Source organism: Pelodiscus sinensis, chromosome 8, assembly GCF_049634645.1.
Source record: "Pelodiscus sinensis isolate JC-2024 chromosome 8, ASM4963464v1, whole genome shotgun sequence".
In the NCBI taxonomy this organism is placed as follows: Eukaryota; Metazoa; Chordata; order Testudines; family Trionychidae; genus Pelodiscus; species Pelodiscus sinensis.
The window spans coordinates 62,308,175-62,322,809 of NC_134718.1; the positions used below are offsets into that span (position 1 = coordinate 62,308,175).

General features: G+C 43.7%; 1 protein-coding gene across 10 annotated transcripts in view; it reads right to left on the reverse strand.

Moving 5' to 3' along the window:
* ATRNL1 (attractin like 1) overlaps nt 1-14,635 on the reverse strand; it is a 1,022,331-nt gene that overhangs the window by 184,151 nt on the left and 823,545 nt on the right. The gene's annotated exons all lie outside the window — the stretch shown is intronic.

Genomic DNA, 14,635 nt, shown 5'->3' on the forward strand with positions numbered 1-14,635 from the left:
GGGCAGCCCCGTTCGTAACTGCGGATCCGACGTAAGCCGGATCCGCGTAAGTCGGGGACTGCCTGTATATCATCATGTCATGTTAATTTTTAAACAGCTGACATTCACAAAAATCCTTACAATAGTCACGCTCTTGGTCTAACAAATTACCTTACTGATCGAGGAGAGCATTGGGATGGACTTTCTCCCTGTTAAGTAATGGCCTGTGCAGATCAGGGTTATGGTGTTATGTGCAGACACAAGTCCCACTTCATAGCAGAAGTAGGAGAATTTCAATTTACATTCTCTGTATTTATCCTGATGTTATCATTCATTTCCATACTTTGGTATGTTCAGTTTAAAACTGTTCTGGAGGAGTCTCACTGCTGTGTATTTACAATACCTCAAGGGAAGGTTCCCATGCACATGCTAAATCTCTCAGGGTACGTCTACACTACAGCGCTAGTTCGAACTAACTTAGTTCGATTTAGTTAATTCGAACTAAGCTAGTTCAAACTAACGCATCTAGAACTAAAAACTAGTTCGAACTAGCGTTTTGCTAGTTCGAACTAGCAAGTCCACATTGAGTGGACTCTGAACAGGGCTTAAGGATGGCCGGAAGCAGTGCCGGCAGGGCATAAAAGGAGGACTTAGAGCATGGAGATGCTGTCTCAGGCTAGCCGAGGGCTGCGCTTAAAGGGTCCCGACCCCCACCCCGGACACACAGTTCTAAGGGGTGCCCCGCTTGCAAAGAAGTTCTGGCTTGGAGTGCCCTGAGTGCCCACACTGGGCACATCACACCACTCGGCCATCAGCCCGGCTGCACTTGCCGCAGGCTGCCATCTGGGGAGAGGGAGTAATTGGGGGGCTGCAGGAGAGCTTCCACCCCCAGAAGCCCGCAGAGCCAGCCCAGTCCTCCCCATCGGGGGCTCGTACCCCATTCCTCCCTCACCTCCTTCCACTTACCCTTCCTTAGCCCCCCTTCTTATTGATGTACAAAATAAAGATAACGTTTCTTCCAACATTGACTCTGTCTTTATTGAAAAAAAACTGGGGGAGACTGGGAAAAGGAGGTGGGAGAGGGGAAGAGAAAGGCTGGGAGAGGGGAGGGCAACTAACATGATCAGGGGTTGGGAACAGGTCCCAGATGAAGAAAGGCTACAGAGACTGGGACTGTTCAGCTTAGAAAAGAGGAGACGGAGGGGGGACAGGATAGAGGTCTCTAAAAGCAGGGGTTGGGTGGAGAGGGTGCATTCAGAAAAGTTCTTCCTGAGTTCCCATAAAGAAGGACTAGAGGACACCAAAGGAAAGGAATGGGTAGCAGGCTTGAAACTAGTAAGAGAAAGTTGTTGTTCTTGACAAAGCAAATAGTTAACCTGTGGAACTCCTTGCTGCAGGAGGCTGTGAAGGCTACAACTAGAACAGAGTTTAAAGGGAAGTGAGATCAAGTCATGGAGGTTGGGTCCATGGAGTCCTATTAGCCAGAGGGTAGGAGTGGTGTCCCTGCCCAAAGTTTGTGGAAGGCTGGAGAGGGATGGCACGAGACAAATGGCTTGGTCATTGTCTTCGGTCCATCCCCTCCAGGGTCCCTAGGGTTGGCCGCTGTTGGCAGACAGGCTACTGGGCTAGATGGACCTTTGGTCTGACCCAGTACGGCCATTGTAAGCTCAGGGCTCAGTGTCGGGGGTCTCAGTGGACCCCCTTGATTTTCATGCACACCTGGTCCTGGGTGGCCAGGCTGGCAGCTCTCCTGCCCTAGACGGCCACTTTCCTGTGCCTAGTGCGGAGATCGTGGACGAGGTCCACGATGTCCGCACTAGCCCAGGAAGGTGCCCGCCTCTTGCGGTCCAGGGCAAGCTCCCGGGAGCCGCCAGCCTGGTCCCGGCAAGAGGGGGTGGGCTGGGGGGCATCGGGTGGGTGGCTCTGTGCCGTGCCAGGTGCAGGGTCTGCTAGCTGGGTGCTGGCAGGCTTGCACCTGGCACGGGCACCGTAGCCAGCCCGTGCCCCTTTAAGGGGTCCGGGGCCGGGAGGGGGGCATAGAGTTTCCCTGGTGTTGGCCAGAGTGGCCACCAGGGAAACCTGGGGAGGGCTAGCCTCCCACTAGTTCGAACTAAAGGGCTACACAGCCCTTAGTTCGAACTAGCTAGTTCGAACTAGGCGTTAGTCCTCGTAAAATGAGGTTTACCTAGTTCGAACTAAGCGCTCCGCTAGTTCGATTCAAATTCGAACTAGCGGAGCGCTAGTGTAGCACCTATTAAAGTTAGTTCGAACTAACGTCCTTTAGTTCGAACTAACTTTGTAGTGTAGACATACCCTCATTTATATAGCAGCAGTCCTGGAGGTGGAGATACATATCTTTTTGCTTTGAACTCAGTGAACCTTGCATCTTCCTAATGAAATAAAATGTTGGCAGCTTTCTACTTATTAATTCTAGTGAGTATAGGACTTCTACAATGTCATTTATTCACAAAGTGTACACATATACACACACTGACACATACCATTTTCTTATGCTTGAAAACAATCAGATTATATATTTTGATTCTGTTAATTCAGAAATATTCACAAACCAATAATTTAATTAATAAACTCTACTCATACCATATCAAAATTGCTGAAACACCTACATTTAATCAGTCAACCATAATTTCTGCTAATTGTTCCAATCGAGCATGAAATTTGCTGGCAATTCTGTTCAACCCAAATCCTATATTTCCAGCCAAGCAATTTTTATAGCAATTATTTAGTATGTGTGCAAAATAAACTTTGTCAGGCAACAGGATACCTTTTGACAAACAAGCTGAACATAGACATTTAGAAATGAAAGTAAATCCACAAGTCTTAGACTATATAGTTAATGTGAAGCAGCTTTATGCTGGTATTAATATTAAAATATTAGAGCCTGATTCTTTACACAAACATATTACAACACCTTTTCAGGCATCTCTACGCTTTCACAGAGGTGTAATGTCACTCTAGGGCAGGCCTGTCTTGAGGCAGAGAGGCAAAGAGTGCCGTTGCCTCCGGGCCCAGTAATTCAAATGGGTCTGAGATTCCTGGCCACCACTACTGCAGCAGCAGCTGTGTCCAAACTTCCCTTTAAAATGCCCCTGGAGCCCCATGTGGTGCACTCCAGGTAGCTTAAGGACTAGCATGGTGCCCTCTGGGTAGCTCTGATGGCTGGCTGCTCCCAGCCCTGCCCTTCTACCTGGGACCTTGATCCTTCTGGGATTGTGAAGTTGGCCCTCCTCCACCTTGTCCAGGAGCTCATCAATTCTGTCATCCCCCTGCTCTAGGGTACCTAAAAAATCAGGCCCTTGCTCTCTGAGCACTGTTCTACAATAGGGAGTTATTTTGAGATAACTCCCCTTCTTTCAAAATAAGCAGTGGAGAATCCACACTACCATGCCCGTTATTTTGAATTAATGGATAGGTTATTTTGAAATCTGTACTTCTGCTTTCCTCAGGAAATAGCACTTATTTCAAAATAGTTTTTTTCGAAATAGTGTTAGCATAGCAGCTCTGCTGTTGCTATTTCAAAATAATTACTCCCTAGAGTAATTAAAGGTATTTACTCCCCATTGAGGGGTGCGTACCCCCCTATCAGGTACCTATGGCCCTTCAGGCCCAATCCCAAAGAACACGTCCCTCTATTCAGGTATATACGGCCCTTTGGGCCTAGTCACAGGCAAGCCTCTCCTGGCCAGGGAGTGATTTGGCCAGGGTAGGGAAAAGGGTGGTGGGGGACCCGGGTCCTCCCTCTCTACCAGGTCCCAGACCAGGGCCCTATAGGCAGAGACAATCACCCCTGCCTGCTCGGCGGGGATTCCTGCCACTACACACCGAGCCTCTCCGGGGTAGTCCCCTGCCCTGGGCTGCTTCCTACAATTCCCTGGCGCCCCTGTGGTCTGCTTGCCTCCGGGACCAGTCCTTGGCTGAGGCTGACGCAGGGATTGCGGGCACTGTTACCCAAGCGGCGGCGGCTGCTGGCGTTGCTCCTGAGACAGCTGCAGCTTCTGGTCCTGTTATGGCTGCTGCAGGAACACCGGGGGCGAGGGGGGGCCAGAATGCGGCATGACCTCCTCCTTCCCCAGCTGCTTCCTCCCACTGCAGGGCTTCTGGAGTCCTTATACTCTGGCTCCACTGGGAGCATGCCCAGCAGGGCTGGATGGGTGGGGCTCTCTCAGCCAGTTGGGCCCGGGCTACTCTCTGCCCTTCAGTGTGGGGCTTATCTGCCCCATCACACTCCCCAATGCTTCCTGGGCTCTAAGTCGAGGCAGTTCATCCACAATAACAGAGCTTGTCTCGGACTAATTTCAAGGCTCCCCCATAGTGGGGACACTCTATTTCAATTGTGTTATTTTAGGAGTTATTTCAAATTTAGTTATTTTGAAATAATTTCCTAGGGTAGACATGCCCTGAGATTCAACAATGTGTTTTCTGCAGGCTGAGGAATTGAATAAACAATAGCACATTATAGATTATAAAATTGTAATTTCAAATTTAGGAGCATGAACTATACCAAGACATGTATCTGTTTTCAGAGAAGCAGGATTTTAACAAAAATTAGAATGGCATTGTCCTATTTATGACATGATGCATGGTGCCAATGATGGATAGAAGCAACTTTTTCCAGGCAGATATCCACTAGTGATAGATTTCCTCATATGCCAAAAAAGTTATACAACATTTTAAAAATTGAAATATTGTTAACCTGTTTCAGGGTAAGGGTTTCACTTTTTCCACTTTGTGTTGAACAGAATTGGTACACAGGATATGAGACTTCACAACTGTGTGACCAGCATGCACTGGGTCTAAATTAATTCTGTGCTTTGAGCAACAGACTCATCACTTTCATATATATGTCTAACTATAAATCTACAACAAGCAGCAAAACATCTATGTCAATTTAAGGTCATTGGGTCTTAGCAGCATTATATTACTGTACTTTTAGGCAAACAAATCTTGCAGGAAGTTAGACTAGATGACACATGTGGATCCTTTTAATCCCATGGATCTGAGATTCTATAATACTACTGTATCTGGAAATAAATGCAGTGTGAAACCTATTAAATTTAATTTTAAGGCAAACACTTTCTATGATTTTTAGCTTGTATAGAAAAAAATATTAAGTACACTGAATGAGGAAGGAGTTACTAGAGGGATTAAACTGTTCTCTTCACAGGTGAGTGCTGTACTTTAATAAAAGAATGATCATACCTATTTTTTTATATAGCATCCTTCATACATTATATGACAAAAGGCTATTCAGAGAGAATCAGTCAATAACTAAAGTTAAAAAAAAGGTTTTAAAGTAAGATTTAAAATTAAGTGAGTCAGTAGTTTGGAAGACAGAAAGTTTTTCATATAAACGAGGCAACACAATTGAAAGGGTGACTTTTAGCTATGCAGAGTTACAGGAAAAAGAGAGCGATACGAAGACTGAATGAACAGAGTAAGTGGACAGGGAAGTAGGCACAGCATGTTAGAGGTCAAAGTGTACAACAAATCAGTGTAAGTGCTGTAAAGCAGAAAGGCAATTTTGAATTGCATCTGGATATGGTAGAAAGCCAGAGAAAGTGACAGACAAAAAGCCGATACAGTTTCCTTTTTCCTGTGGCAGGAGTGCCATCTGACAACATTATTCTGGACCCAACAAGTTTAGAGTGCTTGGATTTAGAAAGACCACAAAATGTGGTAATAAAATAGTCGAGATAAGAAATAATTAAGGCATGGATAAGGCTTTTAGAAGAAAAAATATCAAGGTTAGGACTTAATTGCATCATGGTCCAAAGAGGACATTAAGCAGATTTACAGTTAAAGCCAGTGTCAGAGGAAGAAACAAAGTTCAGGGACAAAGACAACTCCACAGTTTGTGAGGTTGTAAGAAAAATGTGGGTATGAGAAAAGGAAAATGGTAAGCAGAAGTACCACTGGATAAAGGAAGAGCTTTATATATTCAGTAGGTGAAAATTATGGTGTAGCCAGGACTATCAACAGAAATAAAAATGAGAGGAAATAGAAACTGAAAAAGAGAGTGCACAGAAAGAAGAATTAGTAGTTATTTACACAGGAACCGTTAAAGGGAGAAAATAGCTTTCAATCATTCTAGAAAACAAACAAATGTTCTGATCCTCAGTTTATTAAAGCCACTTTACCCAAGTGTAGCAGGGCATGGGGCCTTAAAATGGGAGTAAACAATATTTACTTAAGGCCACTCTGCACTGCCAAAGCAACATAATGCTGTGCAAGTACAAAAGACAACATTATTGACATGATGGTCAATGACTGAGCAATCCAAAAGGATGGGGGAGAGAAGAAAAAATAATCCTCCCCCAGGAATGAAAGTGGAATGATTAGAGAAACCGGATTCATACTGTGACAGGACAGTTTTAGAAACATGAGTGCCTTCATCAAAATAAAGTGTGATGCTACCAGTTTAATTTTTATGAAATAAACAAGTATGCTTAGGTTGCACTTTTAAAAATTGCTCATTCAATTATTCAAATTAAACAAGAAAATAAACCCAGTTTAGCTATATTTGTTTGAAAAGCAAGTTTAAAAATCCCAACACTTTATTGACAGGGAACAATAAATAGCCCTGAAAACAAGTAGTCCTGAGTCATTTTAGAGATTAATAAAAATATATAGGATCATGAGCTTCTGTGGGTAAAACTCATTTCATCTGATGATCATGGATCACATTCCTAGGTGATCTGATATAGTGGGTTTTACCCATGAAAGTTCATGATGCTATATATTTTTATTAATCTCTAAAGTTCCACAGGACTACTCATTGATTTTAAAGTTACAGATTAACATGGCTACACCTATAATAAATAATCTGATAGAATAAACTTCAGTGATCAAAAACACAAAGCCCAACTACTGGTTCTTATTGTACTTTAGCAAATCATCCTTATTTCTTAATAACCATTTATGGCAAAATGAAAATCAGTGGAATGGAGGCAAGGATTCTAAAATCCCTACTGGGCTAAATAGGAAACAATGTTTTGATCTTTGCCTTCGACCTACGACTCATTATAATGTGCTGTAAATGCTCCTAACTACTTAATAAAGGACACAAGACTAGATATTCTTTTAGCTCTATAATTCTTGAGCCTATCTTACCTTGACAGAAGGAAATCTGAAGTGCCTTACAAGGATTCTGTTAGTTATTAAAGATGGAATCTATAAAGGGACTTAAACATTGCCATGTTAAGCACACCAGGGTCTAGAAAAATCAATATTGTTCCTGTGATACACAAAGCTGAGTTAGGCATCTAAGCTCTTTATACAATGAATGTGGGGAATTAGGCACCTAAGAATGGGATCCATCAAAGCCAGGACTCTAGAGCTACGTCTAGACTACATCCCTCTGTCGGCCGAGGGATGTAAATGAAGCACTTCGAAAGTGCAAATGAAGCAGGGATTTAAATATCCCATGCTTCATTTGCATTACCATGTAATGGCGCTCTTTCAAAAAAGCGCTATTTTGAAATTGAAACCGCAGTCTAGATGTGGTTCTTTCGAAAATGGGGTGCTTTTTCAAAAGATCCTGTAAACCAAAAAATGAGGTTTACAGGATCTTTCGAAAAAGCATCCTGTTTTCAAAAGAACTGCGTCTAGACTGCGGTTTCAATTTTGAAACTGCGCTTTTTCAAAAGAGCGCCATTACATGATTATGCAAATGAAGTGTGGGATATTTAAATCCTGGCTTCATTTTCACTTTCGATGTGCTTCATTTACATCCTTCTGCCGACAGAGGGATGTAGTCTAGACGTAGCCTAGGAGGCAAGCTGGCTAAGCTAGCTTGTGAGAGATGCCAGCCAGAAGAGTGTGTGGTAAGCCCCACCCGTTGCATGGAAATAGGTGCCTATGTCCAAGCTGCAGGAAGGTGCATAGCTTGGTTTAGCACTCTGTGTATGGAAGGAATCCAGCCACCTGAAGTTAGACTCCATAGGTGCCTAAGCTGCTCCTTGTGGCAATTAATTAGGCACCTGCCTCAATCAATGCAGCAGTGGTGTTGGTGGCAGGACTCACCTTTAAAATAGTTACAGCACTTGCCTGTGATGTGTTGATTGCAGCATTAGCTCTGGCCCTTTGACCTCTGTCCCTAATCACAGACTGTACAGTCATCCTCTCTGTCTCTGTTCTAGAAACTGTTTAATTATTTAATGAAAGTGGAACAATCACTGGAGGCACCACTACCACCTGCTCTAGATTTTGAATGGAACCCAATCCAGTAGGCAACCTCTGGACCTGCTAGATCAGGCCCCACATGTGACATTGGCAGCCAAATGTCTATCTCCCCCTTGTTTGTGAATCACTCTGGGGGCACAGGCAGGAGATAGACAGTGAAGCCAAGACTGTAATTTCGATGCCAAAACCTGAAATTTAGGCACCTACGTACATTTGAGGATTGATACCTAAGTGTCTACTGAAAATGTAACAAGTCTATAGGATGTGACCAAGAAGATTACCATATGTTTATATACAATATTATATTAGGAGTGTTGTTTTGGCAACAACTATGTCTAGTTTGTAAAGTGCTGAAATCAGATATATCTTTCATTACAATGGTGCCAAATCCTTATTCAGCTCTTTAACCAGGTAATGATACTTTTTCCTTTGGCCCATAGTGATATAGTTGCTTAGGGACCTATTAAATATTATTGTATGTGGTTTGTTTATATAGTGCTCACTATGAGATAAGTGTCTCCAGACAAATATGAAGCTCACAATCTAAGGACAGAGGTTAAGGGAATGGAAAAAATATATACTCTTTTTCAATTTTTCAACTAGAATCACTGTAAGCAGCATGGCAGAAGTAGGCCCTCAAAATGGATTTGTGCATGGAAGTTGTAGAAGCCTGTCAAATAAGCTCAGAAGATAAAGCATCCCTAAGTGATTTAGTGGTTGTAATGGAAGTAAAAGAATGGATCATAGTGAGGAGCAAGAAACAACAGGATATTGAATGTGTGCAGTAGAGAAGTTATAGGAGTCAAAAATAACTCTCAGATTGTGGACCTGTATGATAGAGAGGATAATACAGTTGTTAACATTGACAGTTAAGGGGAATGGGAGGGAAGAGAAGTAATTTGGTTTTAGGTATGTTAAGTTTAAGGAAACAATGACACATCCAAGAGGAGATGTCAAAGAGACAGGCCAAGGTGACAGTCTGGATGAAAGGCAATATGAGGTAGATTTCTGAATCATCAGCACAGAGATGGCAGTTGAAGGTGTATGAACGGATGAGACAACCTAGACATAGAGTATAAAGTGAACAAAGCAATGGCCAATGATAAGGCTCCAGAAAACTCTCATAAGCTGTGAGAGACAGAAGAACAAAGATGCTGAATAAATGGACATTGCGGATGATGGACAGAATCATAAAAGTGCACTGAGGAGGAGATAATGAAAATCAGAGCCAAAACCAGCAGAAAAATGTTGAGGATGGAGCATGTCCATTTGTTTTTCCATACATTATACTCAGCTACTGCAAATGCAGGTTGTAGAAAAAAGGCTCAAGGATGATCAAATCCCGTACAATTTTATTCTTGCTATTTGAACCAATTATTTTATACAGAGACTGGCCAAACAGCACAGAAAGTCTCAAATTATAAGACATATTTTTCAAATTCTAGATAAAAATTACTAAATTTTGCAAAATAAAATCTTAAATTGGAGCAGATACTTGACATATTTTGAAATGCAATTTGCACAGGAAGATGGAAGCCAATGCATTATCACCGTATATCATACAGAAAGTTCTGTATACATGCAGGAGTACTGACACTGTACTAGATCATCAATATTAATTCACAGTATTCATGTAAATTCACAGGATCATGTAAACTAGACAACATTAATGAGCAGTACTTTTACTGTGCAATTTGAGTAGGAGACCTGCAGTACTGTATGTAATGGTTCCACTGACATTATATTGTGTCTAAAGGACCAACAGATCAATACAGTGTCATTGAAAGCGCGAAAGTTATTACAGTGTCAATAAAAGAATAGCCACTGTGTCATTGACTTTATATCTGGTCCAAAGCACCCATGAATCAGATACAATGTCAATGAAAGGTAGGGTCAGGGGTTGCAATGAAAGAATCACATAGTTATCGACATTATAATGGGAGCTCTTAGTATGTCAATGTGTCATTACATTTTGGGGGGAAAGTTACTGTATATTTTTTCATTTTTATATTACATATATAAAGTTAAAAGAACACAATATTCATCAATAGCATAAGAATTTGAAAATAATGTCACGAATTTAACTTAATCCAAGAAAAACAGAAGCATGGGTGCTGATTTATTTTTATTGTGCTCTTTTGTGTTTAAGTATTGCAGCGCGGCTATCCACATACTTATCTAAATCCACTTATAACCTAATAGAAAGCTGAAAATCAAGAACAGAGTGGCAGCTGTAACTTTTATTGCCTTGCTTCTGTAAGTTCAAGTTAGATCTGTAATGTAATTTTAATATATCACTTTCTTCCACGGTACACTTCAAGGGGCAATCAATAAATTGCATTACTTTCATTTAATCTTCAGTATCACATTGTTGTAGTACAGACTACATTGCTAGGAAAATTTTGAATAGTCTCTATTCTGTGTAAATATATATCTATATCTATCTGTATAAATATGTTAATCAGACAAAACATAAAATCCAACTCAAAGTGAGTACTAAAGCCGTTAACAGAACATGCTTAGAGTAGGAGAAAAAACCTAATAAAAACTGTAGAAACATAACAAAATATTTCAACATCTACCTCCATGATGTGCTAAATAAAAGATGTCACAAAAGGAAACATAGCAATTAAACTTTCGATGTTTACTTTAAAGTTTTTATGAAATCAGCTCTATGTAAACAATCAAGGTTAGGACTTCCCATCTTCCACCTACTCTTTCCCCATCCCAAAAAAGAACAGCTAAAATGTTCTCAAACAGAATTACAGGAACTTCAAAATGTCCATAAAGGTTAAACTACAGCACAGAGATCTTGATTCTTAAGTCTCAGTAACTGGAAGCTTCGTCCACTTCCAGTTTAAGCGAAAAATACAAGGCTCTTGGAGGTGAGAACGCTGAGCCCTGGTCTACACTAGGGAGTTATTTTGAAATAATTCCCCTTATTTCAAAATAATAAGTGGAGCTTCGACACTACTAAGCCAGTTATTTCAAAATAATGGGCTGGATATTTCAAAATAACTCCTACTTTCCATGAGGAATAACGCTTATTTCACTTCAAGTGAGTTCTATACCTTTCCCTATACACGTGCAAGGGTAAGCGGTGGGCTGCAAGGAGCTGCGCACTTCTCGCTGGGCCTTCTCAGCCTGAGGATTGCACAACAGCCTGTGTAGATGGGTGCACATGGAGCACCAGTCTGAAGCACTTAGCTCCATGATACTCTCACACAAGAATCCCTCGCTCCTTCTCACAAGGTTCCTAGAGAGGCCTGACTTACTCCAGCCTCTATGGTGGGACAAGCCATCGCAAAGGAGGGTCATGGAACAACACAGCAGTGCCGCACATGGCACAGGCTCATGTCTGCACTCAGGCAGCATCTGCGCCTGGTCAAACACAGCGATGTGGAAGAGACTGATCCTTGCTGGGGGATGAAGAGGAGGAGACCCTAGTGGCACTCTCTCCAGCAAGTGGACTCTGCCACTCACATACACCTCCCGCAACGCCCATCACCTCCAGCAGGCAGGAGAAGTTTTCTGTCTGTGAGACGCTGCCAATAGCAGACCCAGAGTGTGTGGGACACAGAAGACAGCTCAGCTACACCATCCACCCCTTCCATCCATAGGCTCCTGACCTGGCCAGCACTTTCCCATTCCTGCTTGTCCCCAGGCCATGGGTGTGGTGAGGCTCCCCTGGGACATCTGTGCCCCTGCAGGAAAGTGCCTGCTGTCTAGGCAATAGATGGCCTTCCTCAAAGCACATCGCCATTGTCTGACCCTATATATATGTGGGGTCAAGCACAAAGATTGGGGCTAGACTTCATGCACAATCATCTGCTGGGATGACTGCCCTTGTAACTTTTCTTCATAGGCAGGCCAGCTGCGAGCATGCTATGTCCACCACCTCCCACACCACTTCCTGACACAGTAGTATCAAACAGAGGAAGTGAACCTGGGAAGACCTGCTGCGAAACCAGATGGCCTGCCTCCAGTCCCTAGTCTGGAGGCTCTATGAGGAGCATCGGGTGCAGGCCGCTGACTGGGAGGAGTGCTGGGATGAATGGGAGCAGTGGAAGTTGATCTGGGACCAGCTGGTGTGCCAGCACGAGTTCATGTGCTCCTCCCTCACTTCTGTGATGGAGAGCATGGCCACATTAATGGAGTGGGACAAGAGCCATCTCCCCCCCCCTTACTCCTCCACCTCTTGGCTTCCCTCTTAGTCCCCTTCCCTCCCCCCAAGGGGATGCTGGTGCCCCAGAACACATGGTGGTGGAACCCCTTGGGCAGCCGAAGCCTCCTGAGCTACCCGAGTCAAGCCCCACTCCTAGCCCCAACCCCCTGCCATGCAGGGGAAGGGAGAAGAAAAGGAACACAAGGGCAATGCAGGGGCCCCTTGTGGAGAGGCACAGGGGAGAATCTCACAAGTGGCCTTGGCTGAAACTCTCCTTCATGGCCTCCCAGATGAGCACAGACCCCTGATATGCATTCTGTATGGTAATGGTATCCGGCTGCTCATAAGATCTGTCCAGTCGTTCACCCTCTGCCCCCCACTCTCCAGAGGTTGAGGAGCACACAACAGGGAGCTACCATGTAGGGGTTGTTGTGCTCGCTCATGTCCAGGCAGGTGAGGAGACTCCAGAACCTCCCCTGTAGGCGGCCAAAGGCACACTCCACAACCATGTGGCACTTGTTCAGCCTGGCATTGAAGTTCTCCTTGGTGAGGTCCAGGCTGCCTGCATAGAGCTTCATCAGCCAGGGGAGCAAGGGGTAGGCTGCGTCACCCAGATGTTGATCGGCATGTCCCTGAAGAAAAAAGTATCGGTGTGCATTTTCTGGAACAGGCAGGAGTTCTAGAAGATGCAGGCATCATGTACCTTCCCCGACCAGCAGATGTGGTCCACTGAGGCCTGTAGAACCATAGAGAGGTACCCCTTTCTGTTTATATAGTCCGAGGCATGGTGGGCAGGGGCCAGGATGGGGATATGAGTACCATCTATGCCTCCCCCCAGTTGGTGAAGCTCACGGTGACAAAGCCATACACAATGGTGTCAACACTCTCAAGAATGACAACCCTCTGCAGTAAGATGTTATTGATGGCCTTGACTACCTGCAACAGCATGGCCCCAACTGTGGATTTCCCTACGCCGAACTGGTTCCCGATGGAGTAGTAGCTCTCCGGCATGGCAAGCTTAAAGAGTGCGATGGTGACATGCTTCAGCAAGGGGGTGGCATTTCGTAGTCGGGTGTTCTGTCACCAGAGAGCAGGGACAAGCCACTCACAGAGCTGCAGGAAGGTGGCCTGCCACATGTGGAAATTCTGGAGCCACTGCTGCTTGACCCCTCCCTGCAGTAAGACGCAGTCCCACCAGTTGGAACTAGTCTCCCTCCACCAGAAGCAGTGTTCCATGGTGGGCAGGGGACTGAGGATCATTTGCTGAAGCAGGAGTGCCAGGACCTGGGTGAAGAGATCCTTCGGCTCGGGCTGCTCGTCGTCATGCTGAAGCAGCACGTGGGCATTGTGGATGAACTGCACCATGAGGCACAGCAACTATGAGCCTGGCACTGCTTTGCAGCAGTTTGAGCACCATGTTGGAAGTGCTGTGGCATCCAAAAGGGCAATCTGACCACTCAGCGTGAGTTTGGTGTCCTGCGAGGTGGTAGGCAGTGGAGGAGTAGTGTGTGAGATATGATTGTAGAGAGAAGTCCCTGTAAGCACATGTCTCAACTAGCCTCAGCAAGCAATCAAAGGAGATGCTTCTGGGGCTTTAAATCTTATGCAGGCTCCAATCAGTGTGGACAAGCTGTTTCAAAATAATTCTGAGCTATTTTGATATCACCTTGTAGTGTGGAAGGGCTATTTCAAAATTATTATTTTGGGAGTTATTTCAAAATAATTTCCTAGTGTAGACATACTAGGAGTGCTACAATGGTTAGCCACATAACAGCAAAGCTTCTTGGCAAAGACAATGATTTTTTTAATGCATTACACATTCAAAGTACCCAAATTATGTTAGCAAGAACAATTACTATTGCCTCCTAGCTACTAATTTGGTAAGTGCTCAATAGATTTTTTTTTAAAATAGCATGATTCTGCTTTTCACACTGTCCACTCCTCCAAGAACCTCAGTGGTCTGTTAGACTTTTTTCAATCTTCCATTGAAGGAGACTATTATAGAGAAGCAATAGAACTTTTGCATGTAAAAGAAACTGGCAACAATTTGGGAAAAATTTCAGTTATCCCACCATACTCCTAGATTTCACTATAAATAAGATAAAGCAACAATCATGCACGTAATATTGTAAATAAACATAAAGAAATACAGGACAATAATCTACAAAAAGGAAGTCTTGATTAGATATTCATTATCATCCTCATCATGTTATTCTCTCTCTATTTTCAGGTGAAATTTCCAGAATCCATTTCATGCATTACTGAACTATTCCAATATTGCATTGCCTT